This window comes from Amblyomma mixtum, chromosome 3, assembly GCF_055824585.1.
Source record: "Amblyomma mixtum isolate Tamu chromosome 3, ASM5582458v1, whole genome shotgun sequence".
Lineage (NCBI taxonomy): Eukaryota > Metazoa > Arthropoda > Arachnida > Ixodida > Ixodidae > Amblyomma > Amblyomma mixtum.
Window position 1 is genome coordinate 217,945,714 of NC_143014.1, and position 18,587 is coordinate 217,964,300.

Genomic DNA, 18,587 nt, shown 5'->3' on the forward strand with positions numbered 1-18,587 from the left:
TATTACGGCAGTGCCTGCTGTGAGGCGAAAGCCTTCGGAGGACAAGCTGTAGCAGATAAAATTTACGCTAAATAAATGCAAGCAAATAAAGCGATTGATTCCCAATGCTGATGGTCAACACAAAAAAGAGAGAAACGGCCTCACTTAATGATTTAATGGTTTTTATTGTCTCAATGAAACTGCTACCTTCATATTTCAAGTGGCTGAGTATCGAATGAAGGCACATGACAAAGAACTTCATAGTAACAAAAAGATCGGCTCTTGGGAGAAACCGTTCGCTGGCATATCGGCTATATGGCGGCACTACGTCCAGGAAGCGCATGAAAACTTCACATGAAATGTTTTTTGCTGCACGCCACGGTGAGAACGAAGAATGGCCTCGGATACTGGGCAAACAAAAATAGGCATGCCAATTTCCGTACTTCACGTTTGATTAGGTTGTGTGCTAATAAAACAGATACCTAAAACACACAAAATACAGCGGCAGAAGGCAAGCAACAAAGGTTTATTATGTTTCATTCGCGATCCTTACAAATGTTGCCTAGAGGTAGAAAGGGGGCGGGGGGGAGATGACGGAACAAAGCAACAAGAATGTAAGTTTACTTAAAAGTAGAAGTTAGTCCACTTCCTCGCCGCCATCGCCTTCAGAAACGGCATCACTTCTTTTAAAAATTGAGTGAAAGTAAGCTCAGGTACCTGGCCTTCATCGTTGTGCAATTATATATTATGATGTAATTTTCTGGAACCTCTCTCACTTGCTTTCTCGAATATTGTGTTTTCAAAACTCAGCATGTACTCCCGCCTTGGAAAATGTGACGCTGAATTTCAAGGCTTTCAAATCTGCTGGCGTGCGCACCTACGCTCACTGTGGCTGTGTTATCAGGCAATAACTTTTTAGGCAATATACGTACACTTTTTGAGTAGAATGTGGTCTCGTGTACGCTATTATTTTATTGTCTTTTTTCAACTTGAGCGACGCCACAATGCCATCTGCTCAACGTATACCAGGTGTTGAAGCGAACGCTGTCGAAAATTGCCAAAAACAGCGAGTTTTACAAAGGAGGGAGATCTTTGGAGGCACAAAACATATCAGCCACTGTGGAGATCGGGAGTTTGGAAACCTGCCGCGGGTTTTGTGTTGGCCGCTCTGGTGGCTGTTTTTACAATCGCCTAGGGAGCATAAAAAACCCTCGCACAGCATGCCTGGATCTAATTTAGTTTTGCACTGTCATGGTTGTAAGCCTAAGTGCGCCCCGTTGCTTTAGCAGACATCAGTCAGTTTTGCAAAAAAGCTGGCTGAAGCCTACCACATAGATAGTAGTAGTTCTGCATGTGTGACGAGACCGTCACTATGGCTGGACAAATGGGAATTCGCATATCTGCAGATCATGCTTCGAAAAGTGCAACGTGTTTAGAGGAAGAGCTGAAGCCGTGATAGTTCCGTTTATTTTTTTATGCGGTTTTAGTGCGTCTGTTCTGGCTTTCGTGCTCGCTATCTCTCGATAAAACAGATCTACCTTCAAGTTTCACTACCTGCTTAGCCGTACTATGAGACACTTTGTGGGGACATGACCCACAATTGCCTGGTTTGTACATGGTACGAGAACACCTCTTTTTATGATTTTTTGTGTAGCCTGATTCTTAACACGTCCTTTCTTTCTGAACTTTGATTTGGTGCATCTAACGTGAGTGCCGTTCGTTGATGAAAACATTTTATCAAGAAATTTCAAGCTTGAGTTCTGCGGAAACCGAGACTAGGAAGTTCAGGAAGTACAGGTGCAGTCAAAAGTAAATGGAAGGCGCGACAGCGTGGCAAACCATGTCGCAGCGCTTTCTAACGCCGGCTCTGGAAACTGCTTAGCTCGGTCGCCAGGAAGCCCCGCGCTATCAGCAGACCCTTGTATCGAGCGTACGGCCATCACTTTCGGCGGCTCGAACGGATGCTTGTTGCTTTTCAAATGTGACACCACGGATTTCACGGGCGCAGCCTGCGATTAGTTTGAAGAGCGATTTGCGCCGTTTGAAAATAGTCAGCAGCTGGCCCGTGCTCCTTGTGCCGACGAGCGGACGCCGCTATCATCGGCGTGTTTTGATTGCTTAGTGATGATGACGCATTTACCGGCAGGCAGCGCCCGTGAAATCCGTGGTGCGAAATCCGTGAAAGCAACAAGCATCCGTTCGAGCCGCCGAAAGTGATGGCCGTACGCTCGAGACAAGGGGCTGCTGATAGCGCGCGCGGCTTCCTGGCGACCGAGCTAATCAGTTTCCGGAGCCGGCGTTAGAAAGCGCTGAGACATGGTTTGCCACGCTGTCGCGCCTTCCATTTACTTTTGACTGCACCTGTACATTAATTATGGATGTCATCTGTTGCCACTATGCCACTGACGTTTACCAGAATACTTAGTAAATTGTCGTTTACATATCAGAACCACGCTGAGATTTTACATTTGCTGGGAACCCCAGACCTGAATTTCCACATAAGTCCAGCTTGGCACTTCTCGATAAGACTATATTGATCAGTGAACAACACTCGTGACCAAGCGACGGGTGAGAAAGGTATATTTTACGACTGAGGCCATTCAAAAATCACAAGTGGAGCTGGTATATCAAGTTTGAATCAGATAGTTAAGAAGTCCTGTCCTCCCAATCTCACAGCACAGCTAAGCCTATAATTTAACTCCAAGGTAGCGGTCGCTGAGAGCAATTATAACAGGAACCACAGAAAAACTGTTGTTGGAGGTCACAGGAGGCGGTAGGCCGATAAGACAATACCAGAAAAAAGGGGGTAAGAGCAGTTGCTCTAGCGTATGTCCTCAATCAGACGATCAAGCCTGAAAAACAGCAGATAACTATGGTTTATGCTTTATGGAGACCTTCGGATAATGTCGACCACCTGGGGTTCTTTACGTGCAGTGACAACTTGCAGTACGCGCGCCTGTACCATTCCGTCTACGCTCATCGAAATGCGACCGCCGCGGCCGGAGCAGACAAATATAATTTGTAGGTTGCTTTCTGAGCATCGTCAGGCTTTAAGAGCAGATTAGGACGATGAATATGAACGGAGTAGAGGCAAGCACACGATTGTGATTAGGTCATGCAAAAAAAATTGTAGAGTTTAAGCAAAATGTGCTGTACAAAATACCACTTTCACGGCAAAACGTCTACATTGGATGAACAAGGTGGTGCCTGAACAAACAATTACATACATGCAGGAATGCATGTGAGCAAATTTGAAACCCAGGAAGTTTAGAGTCACACTGTTCAAGATGTGGGTGGACGCTGAGTTCTTAAAGCGCAGTAATGGAGAAAGCAAGCGACAAAGCGAGATTATCGAAGCTTTTAAGATATTTCAAGAAATGGAAGCTGACTGCAATAGTGCGTCATCCCGTCAAACTTTCAGAAAAAAATTGCAAGTTATAATTAAGAAATATGTTGATGAAGATGATGGATTTTTTAGGCACAAGGGCATCTGCGGCTGAAGAGAAGCTGAACTAATTTTACTTTAGTTATCTCCGTCAAGTTGCGATTACTCGGCGAAGGCATGTAGGAGAGAAGACGTTAACATTCATAGCGAAACAAACACACCAGACGAAGAAGATAATGAAACAGTTCTTACGTCTAATAAATGTCGATGATCCCGGAATAAAATGTAATAATCTGTTGCCTTAATCGGACACAACTGAAGCCTGCCGTCAAGCTGCCGCCACATTCAGGCCCACGACAGAAAACCACTCCATTGCCAAAATTTTTCATATTAAGGCGAAAGCCTTTAATGCCTCATCGGTGTAAGCAGGAGCTGTCGACAGAAATGTCACGCTTTTCAATTGGTCGAAACGGTCGTGACGTCACAGAGCGCGAATTTCAAACGGGGCCAATTGTACTTTGGCTACTAACCATGCAACCAATTAAAGGGATTGTATAGTGATGCTCCTAGTAAGTTTGACCAATTACTTAACCAATTACTTACTCAGCCAATTAGTCTAACCCTTCTAGTCAGACCAGATAAATAAAGAAAACCGAGCAAGAAATTCGCCGAGCTTGGGAATCGAACCCCGATGTCCGGAGTGCGAATCGAGCACGCTACCACTCCGCCATGCCAGCTCCGTGGTTTGGAATGAACAAAGGTGCATCTAGTGAATATGGTGTCTTCGTTCACTCCCATCTTCCGCCCTTCCCGTTACGGCGAGGTTCAGGTGTCCACCGAGATATGAGAGACAGATACATTTCCTTTCCTCAAAAACCAATTTACCGACGAGCAAGGCGTCTTTATCCGCGTTTCAGATTGGTCCAAATTGTCGTGACGTCACCGCGCGCGAATTTTGACGGGTGTCCACCAAAATATGTGAGACAGTTACTGCGCAACTTCCTTTCCTCAAATACAATTTTCGACTAGTGCCTACTGAGATATGTGAGACAGTTAATGCGTAATTTCCTTTCCTCAAATACGCCCCGCCGCGGTGGCTCAGTGGTTACGGCGCTCGGCTGCTGACCCGAAAGACGCGGGGTTCGATCCCGGCCGCGGTGGCTGAATTTCTTGAAGGCGAAATTCTAGAGGCCCGTGTGCTGTGCGATGTCAGTGCACGTTAAAGAACCCCAGGTGGTCGAAATTTCCGGAGCCCTTCACTACGGCGTCTCTCATAGCCTCAGTCGCTTTGGGACGTTAAACCCCAACAAACCAAACCAAACCTTTCCTCAAATACAAATTTCATTTTCTTCATTACGTCCCCTCTCTCCTCTTTCACTCCCACTTCCTCCCTTCCTGTACGGTGCGGCTCAGGTGTCCACCGAGATGACAGAGAATTACTGCGCCATTTCCTTTCCTCAAAAAGCGTTGAGTTCAAAGGGCAACGCATCGCGCCGAACGGGTGGTGGAGTTCCGTGGACTCCCTGGCAGCGCTACAACACGCTGTCGTGTTCCACTCCTAAAGGCGAAGCTTAAGAGTCATTAATTGGCAGTTAATTAATGCACCAACAGAATGTGCAGTGAACAATCGCGTAGCAGAATGCAGCACTGAGGCTTTCGCCTTTCACCACTTTAGCCGCTAAAGTTCCGCGTAATTTTACTTAAATAAGGAGCTAATCAGCAGACAAAATTGTAAGCTCGAGAGTTTTGATTCGTTTGGATCGTTTGATATAGCCCAAAGATTCAAAATCTGAGTTCGTTTACTGTTTTTATTGGACAGCAGAGCAATACAGGACGCAGCACACCATTACCCCTTGTTGCCAAATGCTGTTTTTTGAAATTGCACCCATCTATATCTGAACTCCGCCTCACGTATTTCGTGTTTATCTGGTGTAGCATGCTGTTAAAACAAATATTAAGTTCAAGTGCCAACTAGCTCAAGCCCTTGCTTTTTGTGAAACTGTGATAGTGCTAAGAAAAGCACCAGTTTGGCAAACAACACGATTTGCAAGAGAAACATTAGCGGATCTCCCGTACATATACAGACGGGCACGACGCCAAAGAATTAATGTATGAGCTGCGAAAAGTGGTTTCCAAAATTTAAGTAGTTCAGCCAGCTAGTAGAAAATACGAAGATAAAAGCCTAAGCATGAAAAGAAACGATGAAGAGAAGCAAGAACAGTGGCATCTGTACACGGGCACCTACTGAAAGTTTTTACGCGTGCCACTGGGATACTGCACACAGAACACAGACGAAGGACTAACTAGCCTTAATTGCCACCTTATGGTGAATCTACTTGCCATAATTAATAAACCCACCCAGCCAGAGGATTTCCAAAAAAATATTGACTGACAGGTCGTACGTAAACCGAGGAGTAAGAAGGGAAGTAGTCACGGTGCCCCTTGATAAAAGTGCACTCAAGGAGCCCAGCGTGCGGGGAAGCCCTTTCATAGCACCGGCATGTAGCCAGTAGACACGCAGAGGTGTACCACTAAGGCAATGATAAGCGACACGTAAAACTGTGGCCTTGAGCAAGATAACATTGTCGCCGTAACTCTGAATACTAATGAAACGAATGAAATGATAACATGTCAAAGCGTACGTCTTTGACACATTTCAGTATAACGCAAAGCGGGTGTAGTCATTTGTAGTTGTTTAATGCCATTTGTGATACGTTCTGTGTTCACCTGGGATTCTATGCACACAATTTTTTGGGCCCTAAATTATTCCCAAAAGGACATCTGCTTCGCTAAAGGTTGGGTACTTGAGACTCTTTTCGAAGTGCAAAAATATGCCGTGAGAAATACGGGCGAAGCAACTTTTGTCATAACATTTCCCAACGTTTTGGCCCTTTGCTCTTTAGTAAAAAAAAATAGAGCAGTATAATTAAGTAAACATCCATCAGAATGTCTTTTGTGACTACCTCGATGCTTCATGGTTTACTACATCGTTTTTCATTTTGTATTTTCCACTGAGTGTAGCGCTTTCGTCTGCAGTGACGCGAAAAAAATAGCATGCTATTTCAAGATATGGAATCTTGAAACTTGCGCTGTCTATGAAAGTTGTCCGCTGAGTTCTGCGAAATTTATTTGCAAGTCTCTGACGAGTACTTTTCCCGGTATGTTTTGTCTCTTTCTGTGTAATTTACGAGAACCACCGTGAACTTTAGATGAAACATAACAAAAAAAAAATCATCTGCCTCTGCGAACTGGTTGTTCCCTTCTATATTAGAGGTAGCTGCAGGTCTACAGTGCCACTGTTCGCTCTCTGCATTAATGGAAAGGGCCAGAGCTTCTCAAGCTTTCAACGCTCGACTCTACTTGGCTGGCACACGACACGCTAACCTTGTTGGGCCGAGTTTTGCAACAAATGCGAAGGTTGCCTGCACACCGCTCGCTGGTTGTGGTACTTTCCATGTTCCAACGACTTCAAGGCAAGTTTGCCCGTGTTGCCCTCCACTCTGGAAGCGAAAGAGATATTTTTGGTGATAACAGCGCTGACACAGGACGAAGGAAAAGAAGGGGGCACAAGACACGACATGCGGCACTTGCTAACAACCACTCTTTAATGCACGGTCGTGACTTCTACCTTCGTATGGGCGTGCGCTAGAGGGCGTCATTTGCTCCCATTTGTGCTTATTTTTGCCAATAGTGAAGTAGCAAAGAAACTGAAAGCCTAGAGGACAAAACAGTAAGCTCAAGCTAGGGAGACCCCGACAGAGCAGGATCCTTGGTCGATAGAAACTGGCCGCAACGTTATCTGTGTATACCTACCAAGAAACAAGGTTTAAACTCCCATTTTTCTAGTAATGCCCTAGATCCATCATCTGTCGTTTCTGCTTTCTGCTCTCTCCTTTTTGTAAGTGAAGCGAAATATTGCATACGGAGATATTGCGATGCTTGAAGACATTTGGTGAACCAGCAGCCTAGTTCGTTAAGCAGCGTTTTTCTTGTTGATTGAGCAATACCTTGCGTGTTTACAGAAACCTGCCGGATTTGGTCAATGCTAATTTTAGGATTAGCACTTAAAATCAGTTCCTTACGCCCTGACCAGGTTAAATAGGAATCTTCAGTGTACACAGGTGAGCCGACTTCTCCCAGAGCGCTCGTGTGGTGCTCTGGGCATTAGAAAGAAGGAAAATTTGAAAGCACGTGGCGGTTCACAAAATATTATTAAGCCTTTGATGCCTCATTGTTGTAAGCAGGAGGTTTCGCCAGAAATGTCACGCTTTTCAATTGGTCGAAACGGTCGTGACGTCACAGTGCACGAATTTCAAACGGGACCAATTGTACTTTGGCTAGTAACCATGCAACCAATTAAAGTGATCGTATAGTGATGCTCCAAGTAAGTTGGACAGAGTTTAGTTCATTGCTTAATTACCCAATCAGCCTAAGTAACCTTTCTAGTCAGGCCAGATAAATAAATAAAACCGAGTAGGAAATTGGTCGAGTTCGGGAATCGAACCCCGGTCTCCGGAGTGTGAGACGAGCATGCTAACCACTCCGCCAGGCCAGCTCGATGATTTGGGATGAGCAAAGGCGCGTCTAATGAATACAATTTCTTCGTTCGCTCCCATCTTCCCCAATTCACGTTACGGCGAGGCTCAGGTGTCCACCGAGATATGCGAGACAGATACATTTCCTTTCCTCAAAAACCAATTTAACGACGAGCAAGGCATAGAACCGAACGGGCAATGGCGTTCTATGGACTCCCTGGCAGCGTTGCAAGACGCTGTCGTGTTTCACTATTATAGGCGAAGCTTAACATCTTAACAACACATCAGTGACACAAGCAGCAACACCGCGCTTAAGGCTTCCGCCTCATCGCACTTTAGGTCAACAAAGTGCCCCCCTGAATTTTTTCCCTCAGACGCTACGGCATGCCTATAACAAAGCAGAAGTAGAAGCGCCGCTCCCAACTTTGCAAATGCGCCAAGGTATAGCTTTTTTGTCCTCCATCACACCTCTCTAATGGTCTCTTGATACTCAGGCTGGGAAGACCCCAAGGAGAGAGGAGGCTAAGGGTGGTTATAAATCTCGCAGTAGTTTTAACAGCCCTGTCGCAAAGTTCCTTTGTGATCACGCAATGTTTCTAGACGCCATTTTGCCGGCTGTCGTGTGGCTTCCCCAACGAGAACTGGAGAACGATTGTTTACTATGGCATGGTTTTGGTACCCCTGCCGGCATCTATATAGCCTTGCTACAAGGAGCGTTTATTCGTTCCACTCGTGGAGTTTAGAGGCTTTGTAGTGCTTTAAGCACTATTTCTCCCACAAATCATGAATTGTTATGCTTTACTGCAAACAGATACATAAATATAACCAGATAAGAGAGGTTCAGTGCGCAGATATCGTATTATCGAGGTGCTCACATTTCTGTCGCATGCGTGATGTATTTATTGAATTTATAAGCTATTAAAGCAGGATCTTCCACCGAAACGTGGTTAATAAGCAGCCACATCTTTAGATGGTTCTGAAAAGATCGTTGAAATTACTGCTTAGTTGCTTGAAATAAAGGCACCCTTCGGATCGAACGAGTGTCTATACCCTGCTTTTTGTAGCTTCGTTATCAGAATGAAGGCCTGCGTTTTTAGGGGCACGTTTAAGACGTTTCGAAAGCTAATATCTGTTCTGGATTACACGCATATTTTCAAACTCAGCCATTTGGGATCGCACTTTTTTTTCAAGTATAATTTTTGAAGGTCACGATTTCTTTAGGTCGTCAAGTCTCTGGCAGTATTCGCATAAATTGTCTCCAACGGTTCGCCTTCGATGAATGATTCCCACTCAAGCACTCTACTAATCTACGTTATTTCCTTTCACCTATAGTTATCATGGCTACCTTGTCCGTGTTATTTCAACTTGTTGATGCAACTCCCAAAGCCTATGTCGAGCAGAAAAATGACAGTGAGTGAGATAATGACCTGTGAGATTATGTGAGAGGCCAAGATGCGGCGCATGAACAGCAACGCGATGGAGAAATAAATTTTATACTCTATTGTTAATAGAGCACTCGCGTGGAGAGGCATTATCCGCGTTTTCAGATCCGCATGCATGAGAAAGTTGACAGGAATAGAAATTTTGCTTTGAAATAGAATATCACTGTTGAGGTAATCAATAGAGCAAAACCAGTCATCTGCTTTTTTGTGCTTAAGAAGCATATTGCCCCATTTAAGTTTAAAATGATTTGGTTTAGTTTATTGGGGTTTAACGTCCCGAAACGACTCAGGCTATGAGGAACGTCGTAGTGAAGGGCTCCGGAAATTTCGACCACCTGGGGTTCTTTAACGTGCATTGACAGCGCACAGTACAACGGCCTCTAGAATTTCGCCCCCATCGAAATTCAGCCGCCGCGGCCGGGATCGAACCCGCGTTTTCGGGCCAGCAGCCGAGCGCCCTAACCACTAAGCCACCGCGGCGGGGCAAGTTTAAAATGAGTTATGCTACCAGATGCAGGCGTACATGCAAGCAAGCAGTAATGTTATAGATGTGGGTAACGGATTCAGATTCAAAGCGAAATATTCTGCCCGCCGAAACATAACGCCATCAGCGGGAACGTTATAAAATCCGCGGACATGTGGTAAAGCAAGAAGAGTAATTCTCATAAGAGAACCAATGAAAAGTTTTTTTTTTAGCCAAAACTGTAATAGCTTAGTCAAAAAGCCAAACATAAGGGGTCAGTGGCGCATCATGCAGCACAACGTGTTACACTTTGGAAAGGAGGAAAGCCCGGAGCGACGACAGCGGATAGTTTCTTGAAGGGGAAGAAGCAGTAACTGGAGAGATTTAGAACAGTGGGCTGCAAGGCTTGGGTGACCCAAGGGAATAGCAGGCCCCATCAGTAACTTTCAAAATAAGGGTTTTCTCCTCGGAGCGGCAGCCAGGCTTGGGATCGCTGACTGCAGCGCTATTACGGCCGATAAGTGAAATGCTAAGGAATAAAATTGAACTTGTGAAAATACTTTCTTTCATACATCTGGTTAATTTTTGGCAGCACTAAAGTCGCATCTGATACCCGAAATAAACGCAACAGACAAGCAATGATTTAGGCCCTTGTTTTTTTTATTGCTCGCCATGTGCAGCGCCATGTCGGCCTGAACGGGCAGTCATAATTGTAGCTAGTGCAATTGCTTTCCGTTGGGTTTAGGTCGACAAAAATAAAAATTACTGCATAATTAATAAGTTATGGGAATGTCATAACTTGATGAGCCATTTTTGGACCAAAATCACTAACCTCTTGATCTCCCGCGGTTTCTTACGTCAACCGACGCGTACTCGCTAAGCCTAGCAGCTCTGGGAACGTGGCAGAGGTCTGAAAATTTGACGCTTTTCTAGCGAAAAGTTTCTGGAGCTGGTATCTGCAGACACAGCGAAAGCTTCGTGCGCCTTTCTTTCGACATGAACGTGAGACACAGCGTAGCTGCCGCGACTAATCGGTGGTGAAGCGAGAGGCCTCGTTTCAATGGGCACCGCAGTATTGCCCGAATGTAGAGAAGCATTGGGGTGCATGCTATTTTCGCAAAGTAGCGTTTGCCGCTAGCGTTAACTCAAGATGCATGGTGCGCCTTAGATTCTGTGCATGCGCACTTCGACGATCTAAACTTTTTGGGGGCCCCAAAGCTTGGGGTACCTCAAGCGCGACAAGGGGTAAGGAATGAGCGTGGGAGAAAAGCTTGGCGAGGCGGCAGCGGAGTGTCCTCCTACAAAGTGAGCCAGTGTGACTTTCGGTTCCCCAAAACCATGAGAGGGTTTGGACCGCGAATTAAATAAGTCTAGTTCCCAGAGAGAACGGAGAAAATTACCTGAATTTCTGCCGCAATATCAAGCGCCCAGGAAGTGGGTGGCTTGTCGGATCAGCGGCAGCTGATTGTTCCGTCTGGCCGGCGACAACCAGGCACTCCAGGAGCATAGTTAACGATGACGAAAATGGGGCACTGGACAGAGACGGGGCAGGAGAAGAGACGTTGTTCCAAATTGCAATAAAAAGATAGCCAGTTGGTGCGTGAGCAGTTTCCAGTCTGCCGTTATTCGCAGTCGAGACCCACCGCTAAATTTGAGGAAAGACGCATAACTTGCTTACATTGCCGGTGGACACCTGAAATGCCCCGTGAGAGAACAACACTAACACCCACTAAAAGCTTCGTTCTAGCGTTCGTGTTTCTCTCTCATGGCGCAGTTGAGGTGTCCACCGGCAAAATGAACCAGTTATGCGCCTTTCCTTTCAGCACAGGTTTTCGGTACCCTTGACCGTAGCAGGGATTTTCTTTAAATCCCGATATCCCGAAAAAATGGGCTTGGGCAGGGCATGTATTTCAAAGGCAAGATAACCGGTGGTCCTTAAGGGTAACGAAGTGGATTCCTAGAGAAGGTAAACATAGTAGGGGGCGGCAGAAAGTTAGGTGGGCGGATTAGATTAAGAAGTTTGCGGGGATACGGTGGCCGCAACTGGCAAAGGACAGTGTTAATCGGAGGGACATGGGAGAGGCCTTTGCCCCGCAGTGGGTGTAGTCAGGCTGATGATGATGATCCAACTGTGCAATCGAGACTACTTGACATCGGGGACTGTTCGAATTTATGCGGATGCACTTCAGTTTTGCAATTCAGCTGCAAATTTCGGCGTGCAATAGATATTGTGATTAGGGAAGCTAAATTCAGCTATGCGATGGCTTACAGGAATGACGTGTAGTGTTCTCCCAAAGCCTAGATGGCCATCTAATCCACCTAACCACTGTTTTAAAGTGAATTCAGGACGCAGGCATCACCATCAACTTCAGCAAAGTTAGGTTGGTTTCGAGCAGGATCAACCATCAACCTCCTTGGTTTCCTTGTTGACCATGGCACAGTCCTGCAAGACGACGAGACGACGAGAACACTACCAACATATGTCAGGAATCTTCAGCGGTTTCTAGGCATGGTGGGCTTCTACAGTCACTTCATCCCAAACTGCGCCGTCCTAGCAAGGCCTGTCTGTCAATTAATATGATGGTGCGGGCTAATCGGTGATTCATCATGGAAAGTAGCAGCGCAAAAGAAACAGGGACATAGAAGCAGAAACGTGGACGACAGGACAAGCACTGAACTACCAAGTGAATTTTATTGAAAGACTGGCCACATCGTATACACTCGGGAGCATCACATGTCCGGCTATCAAAACAACCATGAATGCACATCCAGCACCAACACAACACTTTTTCTACTTATCACTGCAGGCCAGATGCAGGCAACCACGCGAAAGCGTGCTTCCAATAGCGGAAGAAACGACCGAAGTACGCCCAGAACGCGTCTTTAGATCACAGCAAAAACAGAGCCAGGAAACCGTAGCGAAAGCGGAGTGAGATAAAATAAAACCTAGTCTGAACGAAAGAAACGTAGCGTTGAAACAGGACACAGAAAGATGAGGACAGGACGGGGCTACAACTTACAACTGAATGAAATCGATAAACGAAAGAAACATCCCTTCTCAAGCAAAGACACGCATGCGCAAACTTGAATGAAAAAACTGTGATAATCTAGAAAAATCCGGTAAAAGAAAAAGAGACGAAAAGGGGAGGAATAGGCACCGCTCATGAAGACTGTCGTGCAAACATTAAGTGCGTCTTAGAAACTTTCTTTTTCCATTAGGTAAATAGATCGTGTGCTAATGCACGTGTAACTACTGCGTTGTGATATTTCATGAGCTTCCAAGATTTCCCTTGCCAATTGATCTTTACCGCTTCCTAAGATCTTCGTGCGGTTCAAAGAGGGAAAGCAACCTGGGCAGCTCTTGCAATGCTTTGGCAAGTGCTCATCAGTTTGCTGACGAAGCGAAGATGTATGTTCACTCCGCCTCACGTTTAGGCATCTGCCCGTCTGCCCAATGTACACACTTCCGCGCTTCCGCAGCGGAGAGGGATCTGATAAACAATATCTGTGGCGCATGGGACGTGCGGCTTCTTGTGTTTTGTGCTACACCCTGAATTTTTGACGCTCTCATGATCTGCCAGAGCGCAAAGCTTTGCAAGCTTGAGGGGAGCTGAAAATACCACATCAATACCAAATTTTGCTGCCACTCTCTTCAAGTTGTGCGAAAGCCTGTGTACATAGGGCATAACTTCAAACTTCCTTTTCTGTTGTTCCGGTACATTTATCTTAGGTAACTGGATGTGTTCTCGGTCTTTGCGGAACTTTTTCTTGAGAGTTTCTGCGACAGCCATAAGAACATCACCAGGAAAGCCTGCTTCTTTAAGTCTTCGAACCTGGTTGTCAAAACTACTACGAACATTGTGCGGACATGACTTGAGGAGCGCCGACCTGAGACATGTGGCTGCTATGCCTCGCTTAATGAGCTTCGAATGAGAAGAGTCGTAAGATAGTAGCGCTTTTTTGGACCATGGCTCGTAAGCCCAGCAAACATGACCAACAGGATTAAAATACAGGTGAATATCTAAAAACTGAATGGAATAGTGAGCCGGAAGTTCTATGGAAAAATTCAGTTACTTCATGATACCTTTGAATCGGGTTAAAATCGAATCTGCAACTACACCCAAGTCATATCTAGACGAAAGGTTGAGAACAACAAGGAAGTCGTCTACATATCTTAAGACACGTACAACGCGCTCATCGTTCAACTGAGACTGAAGCAAACGTCCAAACTTGGCAAGAAAAATTTCACAGAGCACAGGGGCGACACTTGAGCCAATGCAAATTCCACGTTATAGAAATGTTCTTTGTAGCTAATGATTGTAGAATTGAGGTACAGGGCCAAGAGTTCTAGAAATTATTCAATACTAACACCACATGAATTCTGAAAAGACACCGGACCCGCCTCTTCAATACTCTCTCTGATAGCAATGAACAGTTCATCATGCGGCACCGAGTAAAAAAGTTCCTCTATATCCACTGAAAATGCAGAGTTTGCACCGCACACGTTACTCCGCAGAATGTCAACTAGGACGGCTGAGGAGGCGACTTTAAAAGTCGCCTTTCAGTGCATCTTTCAGTGCATCTCCTTTGCAGTTGCTCACCTCCTTCTCCAGCCTGTCCAGCTTGCGCTCTTTTAGCAACTGCAACGGACTAGTCCTAGACTTAGCTGGCTTAAGAAGCGAGCGCTTAAAGTTCTTCTCAATTGCATTTGTAGCCTTTGCATCATACATATCAAAATAAAAGCGCTAACAACAACAAATGAACAACAAATAAACCAAAAAACAAGGTCTAGTTATTCAGTTGCGCAAAAGCAGTGTCATGTGTAAAAACAATTAAGTAAAACCTAAAAAGAAATGCAATCACTGGATGCCGTTGCCAGAAAAACGATTTGTTTCCTGGATAAAGTACCTGATGGCGTACTAACGGACCATTCACCACCTCTAGAAATAAGCAACGCTTCGATCACCTCCCTCCGGCGTTTGTCTGTTGCGCGTGCCCTTATCCCTGATTCTTGGAAGAATGGCTTGCGCTGAAAATCGCATTCTGGCCGACGAGCATAATCGGAGTCATATTTCTTCCATTTCTTGCAGTGTCTGCTAGGTGGCCACCCGCATTATTGCTAACACACAGTCTGTGCTCCCTTACTCTCTCGTTCACACATCGGCCAGTCTGCCCTCTAGTAAGTGACACATAGAAATGGAATCTCATACACCACACCAGTGGCACATCTTGTGATTTGCTATCATGTTTTTGTTCATTCTTCACACATTTTTGTTCGAAAAGATACAGCATACGTTTGACACATTGCACAGCGCAGAAAACAGCAAATTCATCTCGTAGCGCTTAGCAATGTAACTTAAATTGCGCAAAAGGTTGTGGTGGTACGCGATCACGCGAGTTCGTCGCCTTTCGTCCTCGCATTCGCGCTGTTTTTTCCCTTTCAGTGTTTGCAGAACGCTCTCAAACACTGGCAATAACATTTTCTGAATAGTCTACTCACTTCAGTCGCCTCACCTGGGCCTCAATTAAAGCTGTCATTGATGCAACGCTCGCAACTTTTTGTTGAGGCCGCTCCAATGCTAATTCAAGCTATTGCTTTTTTCGTCAGCTTCTAGTGAGCGCTGTCGTATAGAAGGGGGGACTTTTGCTGATCCTGCGTTGTACATCTAGCATAGTGTGTACTGAGAAAAATACATGCATAAAATTAGGAACCTAATGCTGTCATTCTGTGTCGGTTCTCAAGTAAACTTAAGGCCACCAGACATACACTGAAAATGTTTAAAATGATCAAATAACCGCTGAGCCTTTCACAACAACAAGAAACTCGTCCACATACCGAAACACTCTTAGCACGTTCGGGATATGCATCAGCTCATCCCGTGCAGCGGTTTTATGCCACATGTTACCGGAAGGCAATGGACAAACGCATAGCGGAAGAACTTGAGGCGAACGTGTGAAGAGTGTTTCGGTATGTGAAGGACTTGTTTTGGAGGGCTGCCCGGATATTCGACCAATAGTAAACATTTTCAGTGTAATATCTGGTGGACTTAAGTTTACTTGTACATCACAGCAGAATAACGGCATTCGGTTCCGGGATTTGCGCATGTGTTTTTCCGAGTGAAGGCTATGCCGAATGTACAACCCACGAAAGCCCCCCTTCCACATGACAGTGAATACCGAAAGTCGTGAAACAAGGAATAGTTTCAAATAGCCTTCATGCGGCCTTAACAAAAAGCTTTGAGCATTGCATCAATGACAGCTTTGAGGTCCAGGTGAGGCGATTGAAGTGGGCAGACTATCCAGCAAATGTTATCGCCAGTGTTTCACACAGCATTCTACAAAAATTTAAATGGAAAAAACGGCGCGAATATGAGAAGAAAGGCGACGGACGCACGTGAGCCCATACCATCTTAAGGTTTCCCACAATTTAAAGAAAGTTGCTAATCGAAAGAAAAGTGTGAAGTGTGCACAAAAAAGCATGTTGTTGAAACCGCAAGGTGTACAACCGGTGTTGTATATGAGATTCCTTTGCCATGTGCCAGTTCGCTTATCGGGTACACTGGCCGATGTCTGAACGAGAAAGTAAGGGAGCGCAGACTGTGTGTTAGCAGTAATACGGGCGGCCATCTTGCAGACCATTGCAAGAAAAGCAAAAAAATGTGACTGCGATTATGCTTGTCGGCAAGAATGTGATTTTCAGTGTGAGCCATTGTTCCAAGAATCAGAGATAAGAACACGCGCAACGACAAACGTCAGAGGTTCATGATCGAAGCGTGGCTTATTTCTAGAGATATGAATGGTGTGTTAGTACGCCATCGATTACTTTATACAAAAAAGAAATCGCCTTTATGACACTGCTTTTGCGCAACTAAATGACTAGACCTTGCGTGTTGGTTTATTTGTTGTTGTTAGCTGTTTCATTTTGTCTGACTTTGTTTTTGCTACGATGTCCTTACTCAGTTTTTACTATGGCGTAAACAGGCGTTCTGGCCATACTTAGGCCGTTTCTTCCGCTTTTGGAGGCCCGTCCTCCCGTTGTGTCTTGTAAATGACCACCAGTGATAATGAGAATGAGTGTTGCATTGGTACTGGATGCGCATTGATGGTTGTATCGATAACCGGACATATGATGCTCCCAAGTGTACAAAATGTGGTCTGTGTTTCAATAAAATTCATTTGGTAGTTCAGCGCTTGTCCTGTCCATGTTTTTACATGTTCGTCCCCGTTTCTTTTACACAGCCGTTTTCAATGACCTCTCTATCAACTCCTCCGGAAAACTGTCTGTCCTTTGGTCTTGGACTGACAGGCAGCAGGGATAGTTTCGGGCCCTGTAAATGGCTATCGCCGATACCACGCGTCTGCAGCTACTCCATCTCCATCTGTCCTTCACCGTGCAAGCTGATGCAAGTGAGTATGGCATCGGCCCGGTGTTGCTTCAGGAGTATCAAGGGAAGCTTTGCCCTGTGGCGTTTGCAAGCCACCCTCTCACAAGACCAGAATCCAACGACACTTTGACAGGAAAAGAATCGAAAGTACGCGATTTTATTTAACTCACTCCTCCGAGAAGATTTATCAGAGATCACGTTTTGTTTAGATTTTCGAAGATTCCTGAAATCGATGAAAAAGTAACAGCGTTTGGCATCATGCTGGTGCGCGATGACCTCATTTCTTGCGGACCGTATTATAATCGCAGTGGCTTTTCGGACTACTTTTGCACCGTTTACACAAAAAATATTTGTACAAAATTGAAATAAAAATTTCCGCTTTTATTAAGAAATAATCTTTAGTGATCATTTGAGTAGCGAACTGTATGCGAAGTATATTTAACTTTTTTTTAGTTGCGTAGAGAATCATACCTTTTCCCCCTGTAATTGCTTTAAGAATTCCCAATGAAATGAAACAATAAGATAATTGAGTATGGAGTAAGTAACAATAGGGACAGGCATTTGCGCCGTCCAGAAGATATTCCGACAAGCGAAGTTATTGGACCAGACGAGCTCGGCAATGCAACAAGCGACCTCATGCTACAGAATGGTTGTCAGCCAATCTGTGTATAATTGTCCCTGAGCTAAATGAACATTTAGGAGCTCCAACCGCTACATGATCTATGAAGGACTGGACTATAGTCGGATACAACTCCTGAACATAGCGGCAAATGCCCCTCATAGGAGCCCCTTGAGACAATGGCGTCGATGGATTCTCCCCATTGACTGGTTCTTACATTCTCCACCCAGTCCATCCCTTTGGACTTACTAGCGTGAAATGGCATGACGTGGCAGTTGAATGGGGAATAACCACGCCTTAATCAGATAACCGCGGCGCCATGAAAATGACGTCCCTCGAACCAACACTATTGGCTCGAGGGGCGTTTTTGAGGGGCATTTGCAGCTTCGTTGTTGAGTTTTACCCTACCACATTTCATTATTAACTAATTGCACCTTAGTAGGGGCTCCATTTCTACCTTCCATGCCACAATCGGATAATGTAGATAGGTAATCACAGAAACATACTACTGTAGGGCACAAAATGCTTATATTAAGGTCTCCAATCAAACAGTGTAATAACAATATTAAGGTTTATTGCCAAACTGCAACGCACCCGCCGCGGTGGCGCAATGCCTTTGGCGTTCGCGTACAGACCTGAAGACCACCGGATCGAATCCTGGCTACAGCGGCCTCATTTCGATGGAAAAGCAATAGGCTTCCGTGTGCTGTGCGATCAGCAGACGTCAAAGAGCCCCAACTTGTCTAAATTAGTTTGCAGCCCTACACCAGGGTGTCCGT